General features: G+C 38.1%; 1 protein-coding gene and 1 pseudogene across 2 annotated transcripts in view; both read left to right on the top strand.

The window, feature by feature from the left end:
- The window catches only part of RNLS (renalase, FAD dependent amine oxidase), a 256,885-nt gene that overhangs the window by 29,872 nt on the left and 199,287 nt on the right, over positions 1-27,726 (top strand). The gene's annotated exons all lie outside the window — the stretch shown is intronic.
- LOC118987945 (nucleophosmin-like) lies at positions 6,363-7,171 on the top strand (annotated as a pseudogene).

The following is a 27,726-nucleotide window of genomic DNA, read 5'->3' as shown; positions in this document are numbered from 1 at the left end:
CACAGTAGCTTACTCATAAAGAGTTTTTAAAACTGCTAATGAAATGCACTGCATAAATTATTTGGGGGAAGAAAACTGACATGATGTTTAACATTTATGAAGCGTCCGTATCTTCAGAAGGACATGTTATATGTCACATATTTAAAGATCACCTCTGCCATTAAAAACAGCACAGTAAAGAAGAGTGACAAGGAGGATTGACTCAGGCTCAACAAGAAACAAATGTCTATGACTGTGTTAATTGATCAGGCCTCAGAAACTTGCCTCCTTCACAAGCTATCCTGCAAGCAGGAGACTGTGAACCAGTGTGATTTGTTTGAAGAGATTGGAAGATACATTAAGATAAAGGTATTTAAGGAAGGAAAGACATCTCATTCTCTGATTCAGCTTTTCTGCTAAATTCACAATCATATTCAATATTGCAATTCCTGGTCACTCAGGTTAATGCTAAAGAGTATGAAGGGTTTTGGAGATTGGACTAAAATCTCAAATCATTACTAGTAAAACAGGTGTAACTGGGTACCTCTCAAAGAATTCCACAGCTTCAAGGTGAACAAACATTTTAAACCATTACAATGGTTCTTTTGATATGTAACCCTGAAAGAAAGATCAAAGTGTGATTAATAATAAGAGATATGACAGTTATTTTGATGTTACATGCTTTTGATATGATAGTGTTTTATATATGGTAATTTAGTTCTTATAACAACATGAAGAGGTAGGTTCAGTTATTATTCCCACTTTGAAGATGAGGAAATTTAGGGTTGAGTAACTTGCCGAAATGAGTGAGTTGGAATGGAAACCAGGCGTGCTGAATTCGGGGGGCCAGGCCTGAACCACTGCACTGCACTGCGGTGCACTACTTTTCACTGTTGATAGTGCTTCTCCTGCTCAACAAATGAATCGCAGATTTTTCAGTGTAGGGAAAATATGGTAAAAGAGCAAGGTGGGCAAACTTTCATCTTCCATAATCTTTCATCTTCCATATTTTGATATCCAGCATGCTATGGAAAATAAAGGCCCCTCAAAAATGTCCACATCATAATCTCTGGCAAATGTTACCTTACATGGAAAAGGGGACTTTGAATGTAATTAAGTTAAAGATCTTGAAGCTGAAGGTTATCCTGGGTTATCTGGTGGATCCAAATTAATCTCAGTAGGGAAGAATCAGAAGCAGATGAGATATGCTGATAAGAACAAAGTTCAGAGAGGTGTGATTGCTGGTTTGGAGAATGAAAAGGGACTACAAACTGAGAACTGAGGGCAGGCCTTGCAAGCTGGAAAAAGCAAAGAACAGACTTTCCTCTAAAACCTCCAGAAAGAACCGGCCTGCAGACACCCAGACTTCAGTCCCAGAAGACCTATTTTGTCCTTCTGGCTTCCAGAACATATGATAATACATTTGTGTTATTTTAAGCCACTATGTCTGTGGTTATTTGTTGCAGCAGCAAGAGAAAACTAATATATCCAGTAATTATGTTCACTAACAATAATGTTTTAATGAAACTTGCTGATACTCATCTAAGAATGATAATCAGATTGAACATTATAACCATTTCTAACTCAATACTCTATCTAGGAATTACGAGGAATAGAATTTACTTCTCCTCTCTTAAAAATAATTCCAGTTGACTGCTTTCTCCAGTGGTGTGAAAGCATCTTTATAGCCTTACAGTTTTGCAGAGTCATGTACTGATAGTCTAACTAGTCCTAAGGAACTTTTGAACAGTTCACTTGGAAATGGCTAGGAATTTATGTGGGCAGAGATCTTTTAATGAGATAATTCTCTTTGTAGTGGAAAAGGGTTTTCCTCTACATAGAAGATTATTTATTTTCTACCCATAATTGGAGAAGCCAAAATCGCCTTGAAGTTTCAAAATGCTGATGTTTGGAAATGTATTTACTTTAACCAAGATAGAATCTATTTTATCTGTAATTAGTTTCGCTTAGCATGTGCCAAGGCTGTGTTTGTTAGTAAATTTTGTAAAACCCTACTAATTATTTGAAAGAAAACATGCTTTTCAAATGCATAAAGTTTGAGAGAGCATCCCAATGCTAGCATGCACAAGCCAAGACAGGCTGATGAGAGCACGTTCATGTCTACTTCCCCTGTGAGCACTGTGGTCATGGACTTGGAGCACATTCTTCAGATTAGTGTTACCATAAATCAGTGTGAAAAGAGGGAAAAGAATTTAAAAGTAAATAGGAAAAAGAAGTTTTCAGGTGAAGACATGATATATCTGAAGATTATCTCAAGGGGTCTATGTACCCTTTTAGGGCCATTGTTTCAGAAAAATGAAATTAAAAATGCTCACATTCATTTCTTCTCAACCTTTCATTCCCAACACACTAATGTGCACAGACGCACACCATAAACAGTTCAGTAAGCATTTGTTGGACCTCTGTCGTAGGTGTGCCATAATCCTTCTGTGATTCTTTTCTTGTCATTTACGTGGCAAATGTAAATAACATTTACATTTGGTGTCTGTTGTTTTGGTGTCTTGATAAGAACTCAATTTAGAATTTGAAAATTCTTGTTCTCTTTGAAGTAATATTGGATTTTTTAATATTTATTATTCAGAAATTTTATTTAGTCAGCTCAATAATAAGCTTATGGCTGGTTAAGAAAGATTTTAATGTTTCTTACCTGGATAATTTTTTGTTTAATCATTGACATATGACATAAATTTTATGAATTATGGATTTGATTACAAAATGTCAATGTACCCCTAACATGAAGACAATAATTAACTATTTTGAAGCATTGTCAGTATCAGAAGCTTCTTTAGTGGTAGTATGCATTGAGTTATTACTGTTTCTTATGTTAAAGTAAGGAAAAAAGTCTACTTACAGTAAGTACAAAGGGCAAAACTTGATTGATTCTCTTACTTCATTGCTATCAACATAAATAACTGAACTTTATTCTAGCTGTTCAGAGTTTTTTTTTAAAAGATTTTATTTATTTATTCTTCAAGGGGAAGGGAAGGAGAGAAGGAGAGAAATATCAATGTATGGTTGCCTCTCATGAGTCCCTTGCTGGGAACTGGCCTGCAACCCAGGCATGTGCCCTGACTGGGAATCGACTGAGAGCATGTGGTTCACAAGCCTGTGCTCAATCCACTGAGCTACACCAACCAGGGCTATTCAGAGTTTTTAAAAGTCACCATTATTCATTTTAGAATTTTATATCTTTATTTCTGGATCAAACAGGTGAAAAGACCAGCAAAGCATTTTTTCTTTTTATAATACTTTAAAATGTTTTGAATAGGCCACAATGGTAAAATACTCTTTTGCACTCAAAAATTACTTCACTATAAGATAGATATAAAAAGTAAGTATGGTATCAAATATGATACTTGATAGTATCAAGTTTTGGATTTTAGTTTTGATAAACTATAAACTATAGATACTTGATAAAAACTTAGAAGTTTTTATCAAGTATCTATGGTTTTGGATTTTAGTTTTTATTCTTTTTAAAAAAATATGTCACTAGTTGTTTTGTTGTTGTTGTTGTTGGTTTGTTTTTAAAAGATTTTATTTCTTTATTTTAGAGAGGGGAGGGGTGAGCAACCAGAAGATGGTTCTCATGTAGACCAGCTTTTTGGAACACAATGGTCAAAGATGGCTGCTGTTGCCCCTGATCCATTCAAAATCTTCACAAATGGCATGGCTTGTGTTTAACTAAGGTTAATTTACAAATATTTTATAAGGTATGTAAAGTATTTTGTGTGTATCTAGTACCTTTTAAGCAATTGTTTCTGCTAAATAAATGTCTTTGTGCACTTTAGGTTTGCTTTATCAGAGACATTTTATCTAAACTTCATCTCTTATGTGTCTTTCTTCACCATATATCATTTCTTAAAAATATAATTTGGATTGTACTAGACAACCAGTAGATAACCCATTGGTCCATCTAACTTTTAAAATACATAACCAGAAAGCATAAAGTGGCATTTAAGAAGTTTCAGAAGACCATAGGGAACTCTTAGATAACCAATTTTATAAGGTTTTTTCTTTAATATTTAAATGAATTCCCATGTAGATTTTTAAGTTTTTCTCACAGTTGTCATCTGGATTTTCCAATCCACAAGGGAGAGGAAAGAGACTGTGGGCAAGATCTAGGGTGGAAGTACTAGGAGCTGGTGATGAGAATGGAGGATGAGATAGAGGATGGAGGGGTGGTGATGGCTGGGGGGGAAGCTGGCTGGTCCTCAAATATCGTGAGAAATTAGGCTGGAAATATTGAGCAAAGGGATTGTATAACTGAGTCATGAGGACAAAGGGAAAGGCTAGAGATGTGGGAACATGCAGGTGGGGGACAATTTAATTAAGTTCACCTCTTTCAAAAGCACAGTCTAAAAGGATTCCTTACGGAATTGTCTTTATCTCCAGGTAGACATTACCTCAAGTTTGATAACTTTTTCCTCACTGTTGTGTATTAGGAACGGAATGGTTTTATATCCCTCAAGGGAGATATACTCGCAAGTCCTGTGAGAGCCCAGAGCATTTTTATTATATTTTGTGATTACAGTTGGAGGGCTGCTTATCTTCTTTCTTGTGAAACTCAGAGGGAAGCTTTCCAAGGGCTTTACTGCTCTCGGGTCCCCTTGTCGTCAAAGATGCATCCTCAGCAGTGGTTTCGGCGTCTGTTACTGTGTTGAGCCCTGGCAGCACCGCGGCCTCACAGCTTTGACATCACTTGTCGTTTACAGAACATCATGCAGAGCTGCCTAGGGCTCCTGATGGTAGTTCCTAAATGCATAGCTAATTCATACTGCTTGGAATGGTCCCGTCTCTTCCTAGCCATTGAATTTGGCCAATAAATCATTTAACCCCTTCTACCCGGGGCCCAGGCCTCGCTGTGAAGTCACTAGTGTCGCACCAACTGAGGCTTCACGTTGACAGAGACATGTTTGTGCTGGAATTGTGAATGTCACCCTTTCTGGAAGAGGTACCTGTTGTCATTTTAGATGAAGAAATGAAAGCAAATAAAAGCATATTTTGCTAAGTATGCTTAACGAGTCCAAAACAGAACCACAAAGGGAGGTCTGTGCTCCTCCTTCCCAGTCACGTGAGTGGTTCCTTGGGCTGCCTTCCCTTCTCACCAAAGCTCCTGCGCCAGCAGCACAGAACAATCATAGTTGAGCTCAGCCTCATACCTAAGTTGTCAGAGCTGATTCCAAGATACTAGGTTTAAGGACTCAGAGAGGGAGGGCTGTCCAGTGGTGCCGCTGCCCACAGCAGCAAGGGTGGTCTCGAGGTGAGGCGAGGGACTTAAAAGAATGGAGAGGACCATAAGCTCTGCTGGCAAATGGCAACTTTATTCAAGGAACTGCTGGCTTATATGCAGAACTGCAGTGGCCTGAGAACAATGTTGTTTTACAAAAGTTTGTACACTCCCGAAAGCTATCAAGAGGGCAAGATGTTCTCATATCCTGAGAACATTAGCCCGAAGATAACAGTGTCCTCATGACTATCACTTTCTCGGAACATGACGCATATGCCAAGATCCTGTTCTTTCCTTCAAGGCTGAGAAGGAGAAGGTCCGGAAGATGTCAAGATACCCGCCGGCTCCAGGGACCAGAAACCAAGTCCCTCCACCATTTTCACAGTGGGGGACTCTGTCCTTGGTCCCCTGCGGCCTGGCAGGCTCCCACACAGTGGGCCTACAGGAACCTGACGGGCTAGTTCTCCACTCATCGCAATCTTGAATTTTTGTATCACAGGGGTCCCTCTTTAAGCAAGGCTTGTAATTAAGAAGAAACTCAGTGGAAAGAGACTCTGACACTCATGTGGATTGTCCCCCAATGTAAAGGTGTCTCTCCCCTCTTGAGCTCCCTATCCTCAGAAAGGCTTCCTCTTGTCCTTGGAGTAGGTCGTGGAGGGGTCCATGTAAAACTGCCATCCCTTCCAGCCCTCCATTCTCCAGACTCCCACCCTCACCAGATAGACAGGTCAGCCACTGAGGCTTCCTCCCCCGTGAAGAATCCTCAAGTAAACTTCACAGGCAGGAAGTCCTTATTAGTACCATACATTTACTCAGAGTGGCACAAAGAAGATATTTCTCTTTGCCTCAGGTCCACATGACCTAGACCAGATTTGACTAGAGTATAGAGATATAAATTGTAAGGCAAAAGAAGGAACTGTTGTCAGGTCAATTGTTTTCTCAAGCTAACGGTTAGAATTATTTTCTTTTTAAACATAATCTTGCTGCCCCAATTTCCTGATTTCTCACACACAACAGTACCAGGTGTTCTCAATACTGATTCTTCTCTGGTGCCATTTCTCCTTGTGTGTCTGTTCTGTGGAACAGACGTTATCTCGGCCTGCCTTCTCCCCACCAACGTGCATCCTACCACCCTATGAAAGATTCAGTGGACATGGGCATGAACCCTCGAGGCCCCAGAACTATCTTTTTAATTATGAACTAAAAGCCTACAAATAGCCTTAAAACCACTTTAAGGTGGATAATGATGAAAATTAGCACTCATTATCTTTATGAGTGGTCCATTTAGGGGCTGGGGCAAAGGATGAATTGCACATTGCTGACGCAGAGGCAATGAATTATGAAGGCAATCCAATTAAAGTAGCACTGGGAACTTTGAAAATACCTGTGCAGCCAATGGTTTCCCTTGGTGGTGGGAAGTAACACCACCTGGGGTCTTACCATTGAAATATGATCAGAGCCTGTGCATGTTAGTAGACAGCACTTAACTGCTGTGGAGGAAAATGCAGTCAGAAGATGACGAGGAGGAGGACATGAAAGTCCTAAGTGTATCTGGAAAGCTTTCTGCCCCTGAAGTGATAGCAAGCTTCCGCAGAAAAAAAGTATAACTTACTGCTGACAAATGTGGTGATGAAGATGATGATGATTTTCAGGATGAGGAAGCTAAAGAAAACACTCCAGTAAAGAAATCTGTATGAGATAAGCCAGCCAAAAAATACACAAAAATCAAACAAGAATGAAAATGATCTGAAACCTTCAACACCAAGATCTAAAGGTCAACCGTCCTTCAAAAAAAAGGAGGGGAGAAAAGCTCCTAACACACAGAAAGGACCTTGTTTTATAAAAGAGATTAAAGCAAAAAATGGAAGCACGCATAGAAAAAGACCATTGAACAATCCTGGGCACTAGTGGTAAATTATATGCAAAGATGGGGAAAGAGGAAAAGGAGAGACAAATATAGTCCATACTGAATTCATCAGCAATCCAACTGAAGTTTTCTATGTTAGTCTCAGTCCCCTTACCTGATTGAGCACTCACCCATCCTCTCTTCCAAGTGGGAAGCAATCTCACTGTTAACCTCCTAAAGAACGTTTTTCTTTTGACTTCTGCAGGTCAGTGAACTTTTCTTCCTGTTCACTTGCCTCACCTCTTTGACCATATTTTAAACATTTTTTGTATCTCTCTAGCTGCTCAAAAATACTTGAATGAATAAAAGAAGACTAATTCTTGGTGTATACTAGAAAGGTTCACGTAATGATTATTTTGTTGCTACTTGTTGAAGTCCAAAGGGGTTAAATGTGTCAGACACAGAGGGTCATTTGTGTGACATACTACATGTTAATAAAAAAGCATATGTGGGAATTGCAGGAGATGTTTTGTTCTGTTTCAGCATGAAATTTCAAATCATCGCCAAGTATCTGTTTTCATTGAGAAAAGCCAGAATCTGTCAAAGTCAACATGAAACGTAAGAATTGCATCACGATGAAAAAGAGTTAAGACATTGTACACAGACACATCATTCTTTTCGGTTGTTATCAAAGTAGCCTTGTTTTTTTTAAAGTATTAAATTTTTCATTGTGATTTAGAAAACTTGTAGGTAGAGAATCCAATTTACATACTGATTTAGATTCCATTTTGAAAACTGCTCAAAGAGTAAATATTTTCTCTATATATAATAGAAATGCTCATAGAGTTTTCACAGTTAGCAGCCTTAACATGGAAACAACTAGTAGAAGTTGGCATTTTTTATTGAAACCATATTCCAGAATTTTAAATTCAAGTGGGTTCAGAAATGCAGTAAGGAAAGACCTATAGTGAGTGACCACACCATGTCAGAATGTGATTCCTGATCATGTTGAGAGAGCAACCTAGAGTTTCCAAAACTGTTTCTGATTAAAGGTAGCAAATTATCTTGCTTCTACTGAATTACCATACTTATTGCTTAATTTAGATTTGACACATGAAAAAACCTATATGTGGTATGACTATAAAGTAATAAGATTTGGAGTTTAGACTCTCCTCATTTTTAAAAAAATTCTTTTTTTGTTGTTACTCTGCTTGGATATTTTTTCTACCTCCCAACTTGCTGTTTAGATCCTTTCTTTCATCTAACCTACTGTTTATTCTTTCCAGTGTATTATTTATTTCACATAGTTGTGTTCTTTATTTCTGACTAGTTTTCTTTTATGGGTTTCTATGTCTTTTTTCATGCTGTTGAGTATCCTTATAATCATTACTCTAACCTCTGTATCTGATTAATTGTGTTCCGCCCTTTTATTTAGTTCTTCTTCTGGAGTATTCTCTTATTCTGTCATTTGGAGCCTATTTCTTTGCCTTCCAATTTTGGCTGCTTCTTTGTGTTTGTTTCTATGTGTTAGGTAAATCTGCAAAGACTTTGGTGCAGTCCTATGCCAGATGCTGCCTGTGACTGGGCCCTGGCAACCTGTTTGGAGCTACCAGTAATCTACAGCTTGTGGCTCCTTCTCCTGGGTCTGGGCGTGTGCAGAAAGAAACAGGCTGCACACCAATGCCCACTGTTACCAGCGCCGGGCCTGGGAGATGGTCAGTTAAAGTCTCTGAGATTTGGTTTTCAAATTACTTACATATAATCTATTTAAAATATGTGTTGTCCTTGAGAGAGTTCCTCTGGAAATTTGTATTTATTTCACAGTTCTCAATTATTCTTTTTAAATATTTTATTTATTTTTATTTATGTTTAGAGGGGAAGGGAAGGAGAGAGGGAAAGAAATATCAATGTATGGTTGCCTCTGGTGAGTCCCCTGCCAGGAACCGGGAACAGGACTGCAACTCAGGCATGTGCCCTGACTGGGAATCGAATCGTGATGGTGTGGTTTGCAGGCCCGCGCTCAATCCACTGAGCTACACCAGCCAGGGCTCACAGTTCTCAATTATTTTTGAAAAATTCTTTTAAGTAAAGTTTTAGTCAACTCTCTTAAATAAAACTGCAGCAAAGTATTTTTTGAAACTACCCAAGAGTGGTAGTTTCTAAGTTTCGGAATTGAGAGCCATCCTAGAAAAGTTTTTTGAATTGCTGTTGTGGTCACACTACAACCACTAAAATTCAGTTCTTTAGATACATACCTACTTCTTTGGCCATGGCCTAAATAATTTTTGACTCTTCTAAAACTGTTTTCAAAAACTTTCTAAAACTTTCTTTCTAAAACTTTCAAAGGAAAAGTTTTGCTATCCTTTTAGATATTCAAAAGAATAAGCAGGATTCTCTAGAAGCAGTTCCGAAAGAGAATTTTTCAAAATATGAATAATAATAGTGACAACGTTGATATAACAGCAACACTTGTAAACAGGACAGTTGTCTGTATATGTTAGTTCTTACATATTTGTTGAAAAAAACATAATGCTTTATAGTAACACGTATAATAGGTTATAGTAGATGCCTTTTTTTAGAAAATTTTCACTTCCTTGAACCAGAAAATAGTTGCTGTTCTAGCAGCCTCACAGTAGCTTATGAAATGCTTGTGTTTGACTTTTGGGGGAATATGGCATCTTAGAATTTTTCAGGAGCTCTGATGCATAATTTAACCTAGCTGTTCCATGGGCATGTCAAAGAGCTGTATCTTATAGTAGTAAGAACATGTTGTTAGTAAAGTAAGTTTTCATAAAACAGGGGAGAAAGGTCTTATATTTTGAAGACCATATAATTACTTGAAATACTTTTTATCACAACATAAATTTCGTATTTGAAATTATCTTGACATTCTGGGAGAGGTGAAACCTAATTTAACTCATTTCTGTTAGTTTATAAATTACATTATCAAAGTGATAACAGTAGTTTTAATAGATGATGGCTAAAAATCAATTGATGGAATAAATGAATGTGAATACTGAAGAATTAGTTCATGAACAACATTTGTTATATTATAGTAGCTTGATGGGTATTTAAAATTAATGCATCTTTACTTTCGTAAATCTTTATTTTGAATGACTTAACTTTGAATACGTTACATTGACTCCCAAATTATGGACCTGAGATTTAAGAAAGTGTTGATGTAGCCATGTAGCAAAGCAAGCTATATATTTACAGAGATAAATTCATAGCACTTATATACTAAGTAACTATTGTGGCTCCAGGTGCTACACTAGGTACTGGAGATAATGTGATGGAAAACAGACAGCATCCTTGCTAGATGAGCTTGCACTCTGGTAACTGTAGGGATCCAGAGGGAACAGACCAAGCCAGGAGTCTCCACAGTGACTCTGTGTCCTATGGAAAAGCCCTCATTCCAAATCTCTGGGGTCTTCTCTTTACATTGAAGTGTGATGAATTTGGACTCATGGTCTCTATCCTCTAGGATCAGAACTTATGCTATGATTCTCTGAATGCTTCTTTGTTATGTTAATTGATATAATCCTTCCTCCCAAATTCTTAGCATTTTCAATATGTAATATGTTGTGTATTTCAATATGTAATATGTGTAAGTACTCTGTGAGCATTTTGTAGACTGGAAAATCTTTTCACTCTTAGGTAATGCTGTTGTTCAGCAAGAAGGCATTGAGTTGCATCTTCACAAAACATAATGTAGATCCTCCCAGATACACAGAAAACGAAAAAGGAAGGAATCAAAAGGTCCTTTCTCCTCTCTCTCAAAAATTGGAAGTATTTTTTTGCCTGAATTAGCTGGTTACTTTATCAACTGTCTGCTAAACAATCTACCAACTGTCTCAGTTTTATAGAAAATTTTTAAGTCTCTCGAAACTACAGTTCCTGTTCACTATGGTTTGGAGCTTACATTTCTTTGGCGGGCACAGAATGTGTCACCCCGTGAGAGAGAGACTCTCGATATTGTTTGTGCAAACAGGGAGCAAAATGAAGTCGTGAATCCAGAAGGTGCCCTATTTGGCCACAGCTCTGGGGGAGAAGTAATTCCAAATAATTTAAAATGGCTCGTTAACCTTTTTCTTAAAATTTCCCAGCAAGAAAATGTAACAACTCCCCTCAGTAACTTAAGTCAGCAGTCACATACATTTTCTTAAGTAGTTTCCTTCTCTTGGAAAATTAGAGAAAAGGAAATGACAGGATAGTGTCTAAGACTATCCTCTGTATCTTCTTCAATTATTGTTTTGCTTTAAAAAAAAAACCCTTAACCCATAGTTTAGCCTTCTTTAAAATAAACCGCAACTGACTGTGCTCAAACTTATTATTAAGAAAAAATCAAATTTCACTACCACTGTTTTCACTATGAATGAACAGGAATTTTATTATTTCTCTCAAGTTCTGCTTCCTGTACTCTTTTCTGGAAGCATCTCTAAAGACAGACATGGCAAGGGACTTTGAGGAGAAATAAGTCATGACTGAATACAGCCATAGCAGAAATGTCTTTTCTAAGGGTTAATGAGGTCACGTTGTGGGTTATATTTTTTGAAGTCTTAGAATAGTTGTGGATTTTTTTCTGACAACAAAGTGCAGCTGTTTCTAGTCAATTCTTTTAAATAAAGTTCTTTCTTAGCACATCCATTTCAAAATCAGCAAACTTCTGGGCTCAGAGTCAATCTTCCCCTATGGACATGCCAGACACTTTCATTATTTGTTAAAGTCACAGGTTAATCTGCAAAGATAGACTTTTTCCCAGTCGGAATCACATTGGAGAAAATAAAGGCTCCATCTGGCTCTCCATCTGAGACTCATTTTGAATTCACGTATAAATTCTTTATTTCCACACAATTCTGCTGCATTAACAGTTTCTGAATATCAATTATATTTTTCCACTGCTGAGACTCTCAAATGACTCAACAAGTACATCATTTTTTTTCTTCTCCCAGCTTCCCCAGGGACCTTACATTTGGAAAGAGTCCACAATTACAGAATTGCCATCATCAACACCATCTTTTTTCATGTCTTTTTTTTTTACTTTTTATTTAAATATACATACAGGAAGTACACATCAAGTACGCATCTTGATGAATTTTTATAAATCAAACATGTATCCATATAACTAGCATCTCACCTAGTTCTCCCTTCCAGTCACTGACTCTCCCAGCCTCCAGGAGTCACTGCTCTGACTTCCAGCAGCATTTGTTTTTTAATGTCCTGCCTGTTTCTGTGTTTCATTTAAATTGAGTCACACAGTATGAGCTAAGTGCTTAGCTTCTTTCACTTACTGTTATTCGTGGAATTATCTTATTGACACGTGTGGTCATTTCTCTTGTTGCTGTGTAGCATTACATTGTGTAGCTGTAGCACACTGGACCCATTTCACTGTTGGTGGGCATTTGGGTGGTTTTTCAGGTGATGCTATGACAGGTAGCGCCCTTAGGAACATTCTTGTGCATTTCTCTTGGTGAGCAATGTGTATGCATTCCTCTCGGATAGGTACATGGACCATCAACATTTTAATTTTTCAGTTTTATTGACAAAACACTTAAATGAAAATTTCTGATCATCCTGAATCAATCAGTTACCATATTGAGGTGATAAAGTTTTTTTCTAACTCATACAAACTTAACATTTTGGTTACTCATGCTGCTCTCTTGGTTTCAGTCACGCTAATTTCATTTCGCTCTTTCCACTGCCTTCCTGTCACCCTGCATGCCTATTTACTCCTCCCTTTCTGCTTTTACTTTTATCTCCTAAGATAGTATAGTAATAATATGATGCCTATATTAATAAATAACAGCAGCGACCATTTACTGAGCACTAACCATGTTTAAAAAGTACTGCTGTGATTTAACTGCTTTTTAATTTAACTCTCACATAATCCCAGTGTTATGCAAATATATTCCAATTGAGCAATGATTTTTATAATGATACATTACAGATATATCAGAAAAGAATCAAGAACAGTATAGCTAACATTCATGGACCTAACTCTTAGGTTTAATTTATGTAAAGAGTCTGGCATTTTTGTTTCTATTTTTTCCTGTACCCAAGACTTAGAATTAGTTCGCTTGCTTAAGCCTTACTCCCATTAAGTGACATTGCTGACAGCTGATATTTAACTTTTTATTACTGTCCCTGTAAAGCCCTGCTCTCTCCCTCGCACTTTACATTTATTTTAAGGTCTAAGCTCCTTTCTTACTTGATCCTATCTGTACTGTTGTTTCTCCTCCCTAAGAATGCTAGCCAATATTTATTCTTTCAGCCAACAAATATTTATGTGCCTTTTTTAGGTTCCAGGAACTATACTAATATGTTTCCATGCCTCATGTAATGCTTACCACAGCCTGTGAGGGAGGCACTGGTATTGACCTCAGTTTACAGAAGAGGAAACCACAGTTTGGGGGTTGAATCACTTGTTTAGTATGTAGGTCTACTAAGCACCCAAGATTGTATCCATCTCAGGTGTGTCTGACTCTGAAGCCAATGTTTTTTGAGGATTATCTCAAAGTCTTGTTAATTGGAGAAGGAATGTTATTTTTTATTATTTCTTGTACTTGTAGCTAGTATGAAATGTTAGCTGGGTGTGAGCCTCTTTCCCAAGCCCCATCTCCTACTTTACAAGTAAGGATGTCAATGTCTTAGAGCAGTCGTATGGCCAGGTCCCGGCCCCGTGGCTCTTCAGGGGAGCCAGGGCTAGAACCTGTGCTTTGTGACGCCTCATCCAGGCTTCTCTATTGCATAATGCTGCATGCATGTCTCCAGTTTAAGAAGATAAGTGTGTGAACAGATCCATGAAACAAATTTAAACCTCTTTTGTTAATTCTCTGATGCAACCATTCTCTTAAAGGCCAGTCCCATTGACCTCTTTGTCACATTTGGAGTTTTTCTGTTTTCACCCTCCTTATTTCAGGGCCTCCTTTATAAAGCTCCTTTTCTCTTGGCTACTCTGGATCTGAGCTCTGCTTGTTCTTCTAACTGTGGTCAACTATTTTTCCCCCTCTTCTTTGCTAATTAGTCCTCTTCCTTACTCCTAAAATACAATCAGTGCTCAAGTTTTTTTCTTGAGTCATCTTCTTTTTCTGTGCGTTCTCTCTTAGCATTCCATTTACCCCAAGAGTTTCTGTGCAGAAGATCACAAATCTTTATTTTAAACCCTGATTTCTCTTCCAAGATTTAGACCTAGGGCTCAGGCTGCTCACAGAATTCAACTTGTGCCAAGCTGATTTCAACACTACTCCTCTCACCAAACCTGTTCTTCTTCCTGTGCTCAGTGCAGTGTCATCCCGTTGGCTTGCCATTCTGTCCTGACTCTACGCATTGCTTACTTCCTGCCTGCACTGTGACAAAGCCAGCTATGCAATCTTTCTGCCACTAGTCAAATCCAACTTTAATCCATCTTCATATCTGAAACCAAACTAATTTTAAGGGTACCTGAGATCATTTCATTCTTCTGGGCGTATAAACTTTGAGGGGTTCCCCAGTACCTACCCAGTAAAATTAGGCCTTCAAAGCCCCATTTCACTGATTTCCACAATCTTTCAGGTCAAGTTAGTCTGTTTCTTTTCCTTTTGACATGTCTACCTGTTTCCATTTCCGTATCTTTTCCTAACACTTTCTTTCTCTAGCATTTCCTCATTTCTGTTAAGATCCAGTTCATCCTTCAAGGCGACTTTCCTGTATCATTTCCTTATATTCTCAGGCAAACTTAACACTTGGTGGTTCTTTCTAATGAAGAGTGATTGGTACTGGTGAAAAGGCCAGTCAAGGGGAATTCCAAATGAAACAGGGACTAAAATTTCATAGTAAATAAGATCGAAAGGACTGATTTGGAACTTAACTTGAAAATGAAATTAAAATTCTAAACATAAGATTGTTTTTCTTATAATTAATAAAACTTAAGTTGTAACTGATTCCTGGAATGTACAAAGAACAATTAAAGTATTTATTGAGTTTTTAGCATAATTTTCTGACAATTACAAGATGGAATAATTCAATCACATTGATTTTGACAGCACCAGCATAATTTTTTAATATTCCAGAAGCTCAGTTTTATGTAGATCATCTTTTAATTTAATTTGATTTTAAAAGCACTATGTCAGTCACTGATCATGTCTTTAGTTACCTGGTCTCTCTCTGCTGGATCATCATTTATCAGTGACTTTGCATTTGATTTTAGTGTTTTTTCCCCACCTCTACTTACACTGATTTTATGCAATTGTGCAGGTTTTTCAATGTCTACAACTTATTTTTGCAATAAATTACTGTTGATATTGTAATCATTAAATAAACTGCAGAACCCTGTGTGATTACCTAACACTTTATTCTTAGGTTTTCTATAGCCTCTAAGTCACAGGTGGCAAACACAAGACCCCAGGGCTGAATCTGGTCTCCACCGTATTTTATCCAGCCCCACACCTTGTTTCCACCTGGTGGCAGCACTGAGCTCCTTGCCCCTAATTAAGGAGTAGTTAACATTTATACAGTCCTAAAATTACATTATAGTCACAAATTAGAGGAACATATGAAGGCTAAACTAATTGAAATGAAGGGAAATGCACAGGAAACCAATAGTGATGGAAAGGAAACTGGGACTCAGATCAAGGGAGTGGACCAGAAGGAAGAACAAAACATCCAATCAGATGTTTGAAGAAAGAAGAATTCAAAAAAATGAGGAGAGGCTATAGGAACCTCCAGGACATCTTTAAACGTTCCAACATCCGAATTATAGGGGTACCAGAAGGGGAAAAGAAACAACCACGAGTGGAAAACATATTTGAACAAATAATAAAGGAGAACTTCCCCAGTCTGGCAAGGGAAATAGACTTCCAGGAAATCCAGGAAGCTCAGAGAGTCCCAAAGAAGTTGGACCCAAGAAGGAACACACCAAGGCACATCATAATTACATTGCCCAAGATTAAAATGAAGGAGAGAATCCTAGAAGCAGCAAGAGATAAGGTGACAGTCACCTACAAAGGAGTTCCCATCAGACTGTCAGCGGATTTCTCAAAAGAGACCTTCCAGGCAAGAAGGGGCTGAAAAGAAGTATTCCAAGTCATGACATCCAAAGACCTACAGCCAAGATTGCTTTATCCAGCAAAGTTTTCATTTAGAATGGAAGGGCAGATAAAGTGCTTCTCAGATAAGATCAAAGTCAAGGATTTCATCATCACCCAGCCCTTATTATATGAAATGCTAAAGGGACTTATATAAGAAAAAGAAGATGAAAAATATGAACAGTGAAAGGGCAGCAAACTCACAGTTATTAACAACCACACCTAAAACAAAAGCAAACCAAGAGGACAGCTAGATCAGGAGTGGAACCATAGAAATGAAGAATACATGGAGGGTTAGAAACAGGGGGGTGGGAGGAGGAGAAGGGGGGAGAAGGCATAGAAAATAGCATAGATGGTAGGTAGAAAATAGATAGGGGGAGGGCGAGAATAGCGGGGGAAATATAGAATCTAAAGAAGTAGAGACACGTGGTCATAAACTGAAGGAGGGAAGGGTGAGGGAGGGGGTGTGCAGAGTGGAGGGGAATGAAGAGGGGAATAGAACAACTGTAATGGTATAATCAATAAAATATATTTAAAAAAATAAAAATAAAATAAAATTACATTTGGCTCTTTGAAGGCCACCAGGAGGCTGATGTGGCTCCCCTGCCCTCTCCACCCTTGACCCTGGTGAAAATGAGTTTGACAGCCCTGGTCTAAGTATTTGAATACATATCTGTCCTCCCAGGTTTTAAATTATCTTGCAAGGGCTTTGTTTTGTTGTTGTTGTTGTTGTTGTTTGGGTTTTTTGTGCCCTTTCATTGATCCATGGAAATGTACGTAGTAAAAATTTAAATTCTGTTGTTCCTTTGTTCCTCAGCAGAGCAAATCCTTGCCTTTTGCTGCAGTTCATCATTAGAAACAATATCATAAAAGTAGATTATAGAAAAATGAATTGTTTATTTTTCCCATTGAAACAGCACACACAATAATGAGTTGCATTCCTAATCAAAGACTCAGCTTCAGATAAAAACAATAGTATATCGTTAAATAAGAGATGAAATAAGTAAAGTCTTTAAGATAACTTAAATAAAATGTTTCAAGTCTTGCAAAAAGTCAGTATAGCATGTGTAATGATTACTGTTTCTTATAATATGTACATGAAACATAAAGTTGCATTTAGATTATAAATTAGATTACACACTTAACATAAATGTAAAGGCTGTCATAAATGTGAATTTAAGAGTCTGACAACAAATTCTCTTATTTCAAAATTTATAAGGGTCTTTGTAACCTACTTCTTTTTATTTTTTAATTACTTATTTATTTGGGGGGGATATAAAGATCTGCCTTAATTTTTGGCCTTAATTTTTAATCTCCTTATTATTACTTTATTTTTATTGTTTATACATATTACAGATGTCCTCCTCTTCTCCCCTTTTTCCCACCTCCCCTCCCTACCCTCACCCCCCCACCCCAAATCATCATATTGTTTGGTGGTTCGTTCAGGTATGCCTTAAGCAGATACTTCCCTGGGGGAAGCAAACAATTCTGTTGACCTGTGCTTTGCCTTATCCTATTGTAGGGTTACTCAGTAGTTTGGGAGATGATACTAATTTTGCTTCTACCACTGAACAGCTGATCTAACATGTCCTCATTCACCCTTTTCTTATTAAACTTAAAGCCATTCAACCTTAGAACAGATAAATTCTACACAAGAGCAAAAAGTAGTTATATCATTCTACTTAATCTATAGTCATGAGAATACTACACTCCTCATTGGCATGCTGTGAAAATGATTACTAGGTCTTTGAAATGGGCATTGTAATGGGAATTTCTGACAGCAGATAGTGTCCTGACTTGACTTGGCATGTGCTAGTGTATGAAAATCAGTGAATAAATAAAGGTGGCAGAAATTAGGGAATGGTAGAAAATATGCAGCTGTGATTTAGTGGCATTGAGATCTATGAAATGGGATGAGGTGGTGACCACCTGCATTGCTAACATCTGACTAGAAAAAAAATTGCCTTCATAACTCGAATAGCCTTACTCTCTCTATAAAGCTTTTATCAGGACGAAGTGGAATTGTAGTATACCTAATCTAATGGGAGTTTTTCAAGTATTCTGCTAAATCTAATTTGTAGCAGACCTAAATTAAAATAGACAATTTATCCAAAAGATGAGTTTAGATACATTCTCTTATACTTCCCTTTCTTTTCAGAACCTAGACATGCCCTTCTACAGTCGTGTTTCTCTCTGTTGCCCTAGCAATGCCTGTTAACCTACAAGGTCATTAATAAAGGAAGGCTGCCCTCTGCTGTACTTCTTCATCCCTCCATGAAATCGTGACGGCTGAAATCAGATGCCATTCTCTGGTTCTCCACAATTGTAGTGCATTGATTCCTCCACTTGGAAGAATATTTCTTACACACCAGATCAAGTATTGGGACCCATGCCTTTGGGGACATTTATTGAAAAATATTTGTTCAGTTCAACTGCTATTAAACAATATTTAATTCAAATATTTTTCTATCTAACCATCAACTTTTTTTTTAAAAAGCAAATTCTCATTTTTTTAATTTATTAGGGAGTGAACCAACGTGCATTTCTGGAAATCGTATGTTATTTTATTAACTGTTTTTTGATGATCCTGCCTTTGTGCTCCCCTTTGTTTCTTATGGATTCATTTTTTTTTTACTTTTTCTGCTTTTTTTAAGTTTTCTTCAATGTTACCTTTCAGTCTTTCTACTACAATTTTTAAAATTTTACTTTTATCATAGTATCCTGTCTTATTTTATAAACAGTATCTTCTCCTATCCTTCTGAGGACAATAAAATTTTTCAATTTTTTTCCTCTCAGTTGCTTTCTTGTTTGTTTAGGTCTTTCGCTTTTCATGTTCTTCACAGTGGTTACCCTTGGTTGTCATTTCATATTTTAAAGATGCATGACTAAATGCCAGTTGAAAGCTCTGGTTGGCGGAGTGGCATTTGGAATGGTACATTTTACTGAAGGGCAATTAGGCTAGGTTCTGACCATTTAGAGAGGGTCTCTCAAATAGGTCTGAAGTTGACCCTCATAGTACCTTTGTGTGAATTAGAAAAAGGTGTCACCTGGAACATTTGAGTTGTTGACCAGTTGATCCCTTCATGCTAATTGGAAAATGTTAGCCCCTTCTCAGAGCACGTGGCTTGGAAAATGGAGTCTGGATTAGATGTCGTTCCTTACTCATTTCTCTAATCAATGCCCCTTGTATAGTTAACAACCCGAGAAGCCGTAAGAAACCTAATCCTACATGTTAGTATCTGTGGGCCTTTCTCTCAGCCGGCCAGTTTCTCGGGAACTGACGTTTAATGTTCTGCCTGGGGGCAGGACTGGGTGGGGCTGTGTTAGTGCAGGGAGTCGAAAGGTCTGGCTGCTAGATTTCTGGAAGCCAAATAGAGGAAAGAAGCTGGGGAAGAGAAAATGTCTCATTATTGAGTATGTAGACTTTTGCCTAACCCTCTGCATCTAGAAGAGTTTCCCACACTCAGATTTCCAAGCCTATCTGATTTAGCCTCTTCAGAGTCTTGGGCCTGGATGGTTGTGGAGGGTAGAGGAGGAAATGTGGGGATCCCTGGGATCCAAGTTCTCAACCACGTTCTTTTCTTTTTCCATCTCTCATTGCTTCCTTCTGAGATGCCTGGTGCCTCCAGTGCCTGAATCTTTCTAGAATTCAGCATCTCTGCTGGCCTCCCACCGTTCACCTCCTTTGAAAACTTAAAATTCAGCTACATCTAAAGCCCAGACAATTATCTGTCATCCATCTACTAAATCGTTTTTAAAATTTTGTTTATGTGCCTTGTCTACTATTGTCTTTTCAAGTTTGCTCTGTCCTTTTTTGTTTATTCACTTTTTAAATGTATAGTCATCTTACTGGGAGATAATAAGGAAACAGAAACAAGCACCTCAACAATTCTTTGTGTTTAAATGGAAGTTCATAACTTCTTTATCATTTGGGGGAGGAGGATCTGTATTACTGAATTTTTACATACACTCATTCTGAGTTCTAAATTTGGTAGTTAAGGGTGTAATATATTTTGCCTGAGGTTGTAGTTGCTGCATTGCTCTTGCTACTTTGATCTTGGTAAAGTAACCAATAGGCCTCCTTGATTTTCACTGGCCATAGTTGAGGCACTGTGGCTCACTGCAAGATTATGAAGGTGAAGTAGATTTAAACAAGAGGTAAGGTGCAGCTTTGCACCTTGGTAAACACGTTTACTTGGACTTCACATCATCCCACAAATCTTGATTGGCTTCTGTGAGTGTTGGGCCAGGTTTTTTAGTGAAAACCATTTAGTGATTTCTTAAGGGGCTGAGGAGACCTGGGCAGCTAATACGTATTTGTATTATTACCAGGAGGTGTTATGATCTCTTCTGTCTGCTTCAAGTGTGATCTAATGTTGCAAATGAGTACAGAAATGTACCGTATAATGTTTTTACTAACCTAGTTGTGCCCCACAGCAGCACTCAGTCAGATGAATAAAAAGTGATATTCTTTACCACCCACTTGAACTTCTTTGTGGCTGAATACTTACTGGTAAGGTCTTAATAATAATCCGGAATGTCTAATTTAGTGAGATATTATTATGATCTAGAAGTCTGAAAATCGCTTCCCTCACTGCAGGGTCAGTTTGAATACCAGTAAGTGTTTTCAGGCATGTACAAAGTCTGTCCAGAAGGTATCCGGCCATGTAATGTGAAAAGTAGAGACATTTATTGAAGAAGATACAAGATACAGGAAACGCTGTGCACAGGATAATGACACATCAGTCTCCTACAAAGTAGGGAACTTGGGACCTCGGGACCTCAGGACCTCACACAGTTCTCCCAGTTGCCATCAGCTGCCCCATTGTATTTTCCTGAATCTCATCAGTGGTCTGAAATCTCTTCCCTTTCAAAGGTGATTTTAGTGTTGGGAAAAGTCAGAAGTCACGGGGCATCAATTCTGGGCTGTCGGAGTGCTGGGTCACCTGGGCGATTTGATGTTTTGGCCAAAAAGCTCTGCATAAGATAGGATGGCATGAGTGGGTGCATTGTCATGATGAAGCTGCCAATCACCAGTTGCCCATGGTTTCAGCCTTTTGCATCATCCAAATAGTTTCCACGGAGAAATGTTGAAACATAATGCAAAAGTTGGTACATATTTGTCACTGTACTCTCTCAGTCATTTTGAATGTGACAGCCACACAGTCCACATGCTCACTGAACAGTGTCTACTGCCCCCGCTGACTAGTACAATGAAGTTGTCATTGTTCAGGCATGCACATTCCAGTCGACACTCCTTGGCTGCCAGGTTACATCGGTGTCATGCAGACCATTCTTGTTACATTAACAGGGGCTATACTTTTTCCAAGCAGACCTTGTACATAACTATACATCTAAGCTATGATTGCAAACTTATGGAGCGTTATTTCTGAGCACAGTTCTATGTCAACAAAAATAAGTAAATAAAATTAAAAATAAAAATAAGGCCTGCTGAATACCCGTTTAGAGAAAATAATCTCCCCTTAACTTTGAATGCCCTTCTGCATTGCTATAGATTCGGCCACCTGAGCTATTTTATTATCTAAGTGCTCTGTATGTAGTTATTTAGGGCTTTCCTGGGGCCTTTATAAATGTGAAGCAAGTTTATTGTACAGTGAAATGAGGAGTTTTAAAAGGTTCTTATGTTCTGTAGAATATATTTCATATCAGGGATGATCCACAGGAATTTTATGGGATGGGATGTAGAATGAAAGGATAATTCTGGTATTAAATATTTGTTTCACGTACCTCTTAAACACACACACACACACGCAACAATAACACAACATCCTTTGCTTCCCAGATGACTTACACAAGTAAATTTTCTTTTTGCTATAGTTTTTATATGGAGTTTAGGTGTCCCTTGCCATTGGGTTGCCAGATGGGGAAAATGAGCTGTAGTATCATCTGCTTTCAGTTTAGGGCACAGAATTTTAGTACTTGAAGTATCCTGATAGATTAGCTACAGCTAGTGTTTGGCACAAGTTTATATGTAGGGCCAATATAGCATTAATAAATTTGAAAATCGTCTAATCAGTACTTTCCAACAGAACTTTCAGTGGTGATGGAAATGTCCCACTATCTGATATGGTAGGCACTAGGCACAAGTGGCTGTTGAGCACTTCAAATATGTCTGGTGTGGTTAGGAACTGAATTTGAAATTTTGCTTAATTTTAATTAATTTAAATGTAAATGACTATTAAATAATGGGATATTCTTTTTTACAATTACTTGAGAATATAGATAACAGAATAAAATGACTTTGAACAGCAGGGCTAGCCTATGGAACGGGAAATTGCCAGTGGCTTGACCATGTCACAGGTCATTCATTCACACATCTGTGCAACACATATGAAGTACTTACTGTGTACTATACTAACTATATGATGTTAGGTGTTGAGGTAAATAAGTTTTCTGTTGCTGAATTGGGCTCCAAATAAATAAAACACTTTTAAGGTCACCCTATATATGTGTAGCTGACCAATTGAGGTTAGAGAGCCAAATGGTTCCTTTGCTGTTAGAAAACAGAAAGAAAAAACAGGGCCCCGGAAACCATCAGGGAAAGGCTACAGCCAAAGAGAAAGGACAGAAGCCAAGGGACCTAAGTAATTTGTTATAATTAATTCATCTGAAGAAATGTTAGGGTTAAACATTATCAGAAGATAGAGTTCAAAAAGTTTAAACAGGAACAAAGGGCCAAAGCTAAGCAGAAATTACTGCAAGATTAGCACAGTGGATAGTGCATCTCCGAAAGCAGCTGTTCAACCAGGATGTGGTATTGTTCCGAAGCACAGCTCAGTGGCCATCGCTCCATGGGAAATCCATCTAGCAAGCAGATGTGGTAGGTGTGAGGCCGCTCCTCACTGATTTCCCTTATGTATTGTCCTGTCTTAAAGGGAAGGGAGGGAGGGGTGAATTTATCATTTAAACAGTGAGTCTTCTATTCTGCAGGTGATTCTGAAACTGTTCTGTCTTTGAGAGTCCCAGCTAAATTCTGCATTGTCACACAATACCACAGTCCCTTTCTCACCCATGGTTTCATTTTCCACAGTTTTGGTCACAGCAGTGAACTGCTGTCCAAAAATATTAAATGGGAAACTCCAGAAATAAACAGTGCATAAGTTTTCCGTTGTGTAGCGTTCTAAGTAGTGTGATGAAATCTTGTGTCATCTTGCTCCATCCCACCTGGGACGTGAATCATCCTTGTCTGGCGTCACCACTCTGTGCATACTAGTCACTGAGTAGCTGTTTAGTTACTATGTATCAGAGACCACATCCACACAGCATGCATCACAGTATATTGTTGTGATTGTTCTATCTTATTATTTATTGTTGTTAATCCCTTCATTTTCCCAATTTATAAGTTAAACTTTACCATAGGTATGTATGTATAGGAAAAAGCGTAGTATATATCGGGTTCAGTACTATCTGCAGTTTCAGGCACCCACTGGGGGGTCTTGGAACATATCTCCTGTGGATAAGGGAAGACCACTGTATCTATAAATTACCCTTTTTGCCTTCTTTTTAAACTGAGTCTGTGCCCAGAAAACTACAATGATTGATGATTACGATAGTTTGAAATCCAAGAAAGAGATGGGAAAGAGTCATCTTTCATTTTGTTGTTTGTAATTTTCTAAACTCAAGGGAAGGATAGACTGTGGCTGAACGTTCCTGAGCTTGGAACCTGGTGTAAAGTGGTCCCTTCCTTCTAAAGGAGAAAAGAATTCTGTAAATGTTCATTTTTGTGGCATAATAGACAGTGGATATAAAGTCTCCTTTTACACTCGGCCAGGAGTTTAGATAACCTGACTAGGGTTATTTTCTGAATGACATTTAGTGCGACATGTGCAAAGCAGACCCGTAGTTAATCAATAGCAATATTTTCTTTTTAAAAACATTTTTATGATTTAAGGTTCAGAATTCATCCTTTGACAAATCTTACGAAAAAATAATCTCTTCCGAACATTGCTTCTCACATCTCTTGACGCACAAGTGTATGTGATGACTCTGAGAACTAACTGTAACGAGGGAAAAGGACTTCTCTGTTTATAGAATTGCTTTCTCCTTCCCTGGACATCTGTTGGGGTTACAGAGCTGCGTGCTCATTCAGGCCAAGGAAGGTCCAGAGAAAGGAAATGCTGCTGCCTTTGGTGCTCCTCCCAGCCATTATACCGCAAGCCCTGTAGGCAAGGCGTTCTATGGGGAAAAACCAGTGGTGCAGCCACTCTGCTGCCTCTGCTGTGGATGCTTCTTTCCTCTTGTCCTGCCTACAGAAAAACAGAACACTGGCAAAATACTTACAGGCTGTTAATTCCTTATCAGCCTTCCTTTCTTAGGTTAAATAAGCCACATTTCTTTGTCTTTCTGTGTGGACCCAATTATTATCACTTTTTATTCTTTCAATTTCTTCAATCAGTTTCTATGGGATTCTTTCCAAATCCTCTATAAATGTGTTCGGGGCCTAACAGTGAAGCTAATCAGTAGCCTTATAAAGGCTTGCCCAGTGCTGAGCCTGAAGGGGTGATTGCCTTGTATTTCCTATCAGTCACATGCTGAAAATACTCTTGTACAAAACTTGGATTTTAAATTACAGCATAGCATCACTGGCTTGTATTTAACTCGCACTTTTTCATAGAGGCACAAGTTTTTGCATCATGGGTACTGAACACCACCAGCCTTAGTAAATCTTTTTTTTAAATCTTTACCTGAGGACATTTCTTCATAGCTTTTAGAGAGAGGAAGGAAGAGAGAGAGAGAAAAACACTGGTGTTGCATGGACCAGGGATTGAACCCACAACCTAGAATTTACCCGGACTAGAAATAGAACCCACAGCCTCTTGGTTATGAGACGAAGCTCCCGCCAACTAAGCCACACCTTCCAGGGTCAGGCTTGTTGAATCTGTATTGGTTCAGAATGGCTTCACTTGGAAAAATGTACACTACCAAGCTATACCATTGCATCCATTTGCCAAATTCTACATCGTTGCCATTTAGAATTTTTATTTTGTATTTCAATTTTTAGAGCTAGTTTTTGCAGAATTCAAGCTTTTTCACCTTCAATCACCCATTTTTTTCTTCAACATGTTATTAAACCTCTATATTTCAGGCACAGCCTGTCCCACCCTGTAGATTTTTAATGCATCAATAAATACTTTGGAGTCACACTACAACATTATTTCGGCCCAAGGCAAGAGTTGATTGGCCTCATTTTAGGAGAATGTGGTTAATGAGGTATACAAAATCCTCATTAGAAGATGAGTCTTCAAAGACAACATTAGGATGATGTTCAGGGGTAGGACCAGCCAGAGAACTGAGCCTGCCAGCGCTTGTTTGAGCATTTACTCCAGGGTAGAAGTGAAGCAACAGTTATTGTTTCTTGGGTAACACCATCTGACAAGAGTTATGATAGAAGTCACCCTTTAATGCCAACTTACTGGCTAAAATCGGAACCTTGTTTCATTGCCCATTTTGGTGATGCGGGTGTTCCTAGGTTTGTTCAGTTCTTGCTGCTCAGGCCGCTCTGTTCTTTTCCTGCTACCACGACCCTGTGCCACAGTCTTCACTCTTTCCGTCGCACTTATGTTTATAACGTCTCTAAGGTCCAGTTCTGTCTCATTAGCTACCCTAAACTCTGTCATCTGAAATGTGTTTCATCACCAATTGAGCACATTTCTTCTCTCCTAAATTAGTTACCAATTCTGATAGCTGTGTTTCTATTACTGACATGCACATCCTTCGATGAAAACCTCGTTTATTATTTTTAAACTGTCACCCCTTTCTTCTGTTACATCCTAATAATCACAACTGCCTTGTTGTCCTCCTTCATTAGTCCTTATTGCCCGTTGTGGGCACACTGAACTTCCTGACATGCTTCTCCAAACCCTCCAGTGCTTCCTTACTATCTACAGGATAAAAATCCCAGCACTTCAGGCCTTGCAAACCTGGGAGCCAAACAAGGTCTAAATATTAAACACAATTATTCTGAACCTTGCCTTTATCATTGTGTCTATGTCCCTTAAGTATCATGCAATGAATGTCCTAAAAGGCAGTATCTTTGAAAGTTGGAACAAGGAAGAATGGTTAGGATTCTTCCATAGAATATCTATGGTTAGGATCTGAACCAGAAAAAACTAATGGAATAGGATGATTTGATTTAGACAGGAAATATTTTAAGCACATTTTGCAGCGAGACCTGAAAAAAAAAAACACAAATGTACAGGAATTAAGATACCCAATGAGGTAGAAAAAGAAGCCTTCTACAGAGACTTCAATGGAGGGAGACGTGAAGAACAGGAAGAAAAGTAAAAATACCAGGCTTGTCTAAGTTAGCATAAACTAGTGTTTGTGTAGACTCTTAGTTCTTGATAACTCATTTTCAATAAAGTTTGTTTTCAGTAGGCCAGTGTGTTGGGGGAATAATTCTCTTCTGATTTTGGAACTTTCTCTGCAGCTGAAAATTTTTCTGTACTTGTTCAATAAGATATTTATTTAAAAATATGGCAAGTCCATGCTCCATGTGAGGGCTAAGTAGATGTTCAGCAAATATTAGAGTGCATACACCTCTAATCTCCCTCTTTCATCTAGAAAGATGTGTCTAAGTTAGGAAAAGTTAGGGATGGAACATTTGCTAGGCTTGGAAAGCACAGAAATTCAAGCCTGAATATACATCCAACTCACCTGTGAAGATTAAAAACAAAACAAAACAGAAATGCCTGGAAGGATCCCAGACCTTGTGAATCTCTGAGTCTCTGGCTGTGGGACTCAAATGCTTTTTAAATGCTCCTCAGATGTTTCTGAAGAGTAGCCAGGCTCACGAACCACTCAGTGCAGCCTGGAGAAAGTGCTGGTTTTCATAAACAAAATCCAAAGAATCATCTTGTCTTTCCTTGAGGATGTGCCATGGTCAGATGGAAAAAGTGCTGGGCTGGGATCTAACCTTGAACTTAGTTCTGCTAGTGTAGAAGGTCACCTAATTTCTTTTAATTTCTGTACAGAACTATTGTATTAACAGAAGCCTCTCTACCATAGGAGCTAACTAGTGGTGGGTGAACAATAAATGTTAGCTCTTCTTACTTGCCCTTTCTCCACTCTCTAGGTAAATAGTGATTCTTCAAAATAAGTAGTTTAGCACCCACTTCTTAGTCTAATGGGAAAGATAAATGGCAAACCAATTATACCAATATTTATTTAATGACAATTTTGTTACATGCCACAAATGTAAAATGTTATAAGGATCTCTAACAATATTTTCTGATCTAATTTATATTACTATATTAACCTTTTGTTTTAGCGACTTTTTCATATTAATGTATTGAAATAATATCTCTTTACCTCATTAATGCAGGAAAGCTTATTGTAAGGAATAAAAGTATAAATGAACAGATATACACTGTGTTTTCCTGTGGGTTATGTTTATCTGTATATGTTAATTACTGTTATGGATGAATGTGTATACCCTTAATGCCAAGCTTTTTGAAAGCCCTTTTCATTAATTTTTTAAAAATCTAGATTTAAAACTTTATTATATCTGTTGGGTTGAAGACCAAAGGACCGGTTCTCATTAGGGTCTAACTTGGCCGAAGCGACAGTGA

The sequence above is a fragment of the Sturnira hondurensis genome, unplaced genomic scaffold (genome assembly GCF_014824575.4).
Source record: "Sturnira hondurensis isolate 20B ecotype Veracruz unplaced genomic scaffold, ASM1482457v3 Scaffold0005563, whole genome shotgun sequence".
Taxonomy (NCBI): domain Eukaryota; kingdom Metazoa; phylum Chordata; class Mammalia; order Chiroptera; family Phyllostomidae; genus Sturnira; species Sturnira hondurensis.
Note: the sequence above shows the minus strand (reverse complement) of the source record. Positions and strands in the feature narration are given on the sequence as shown.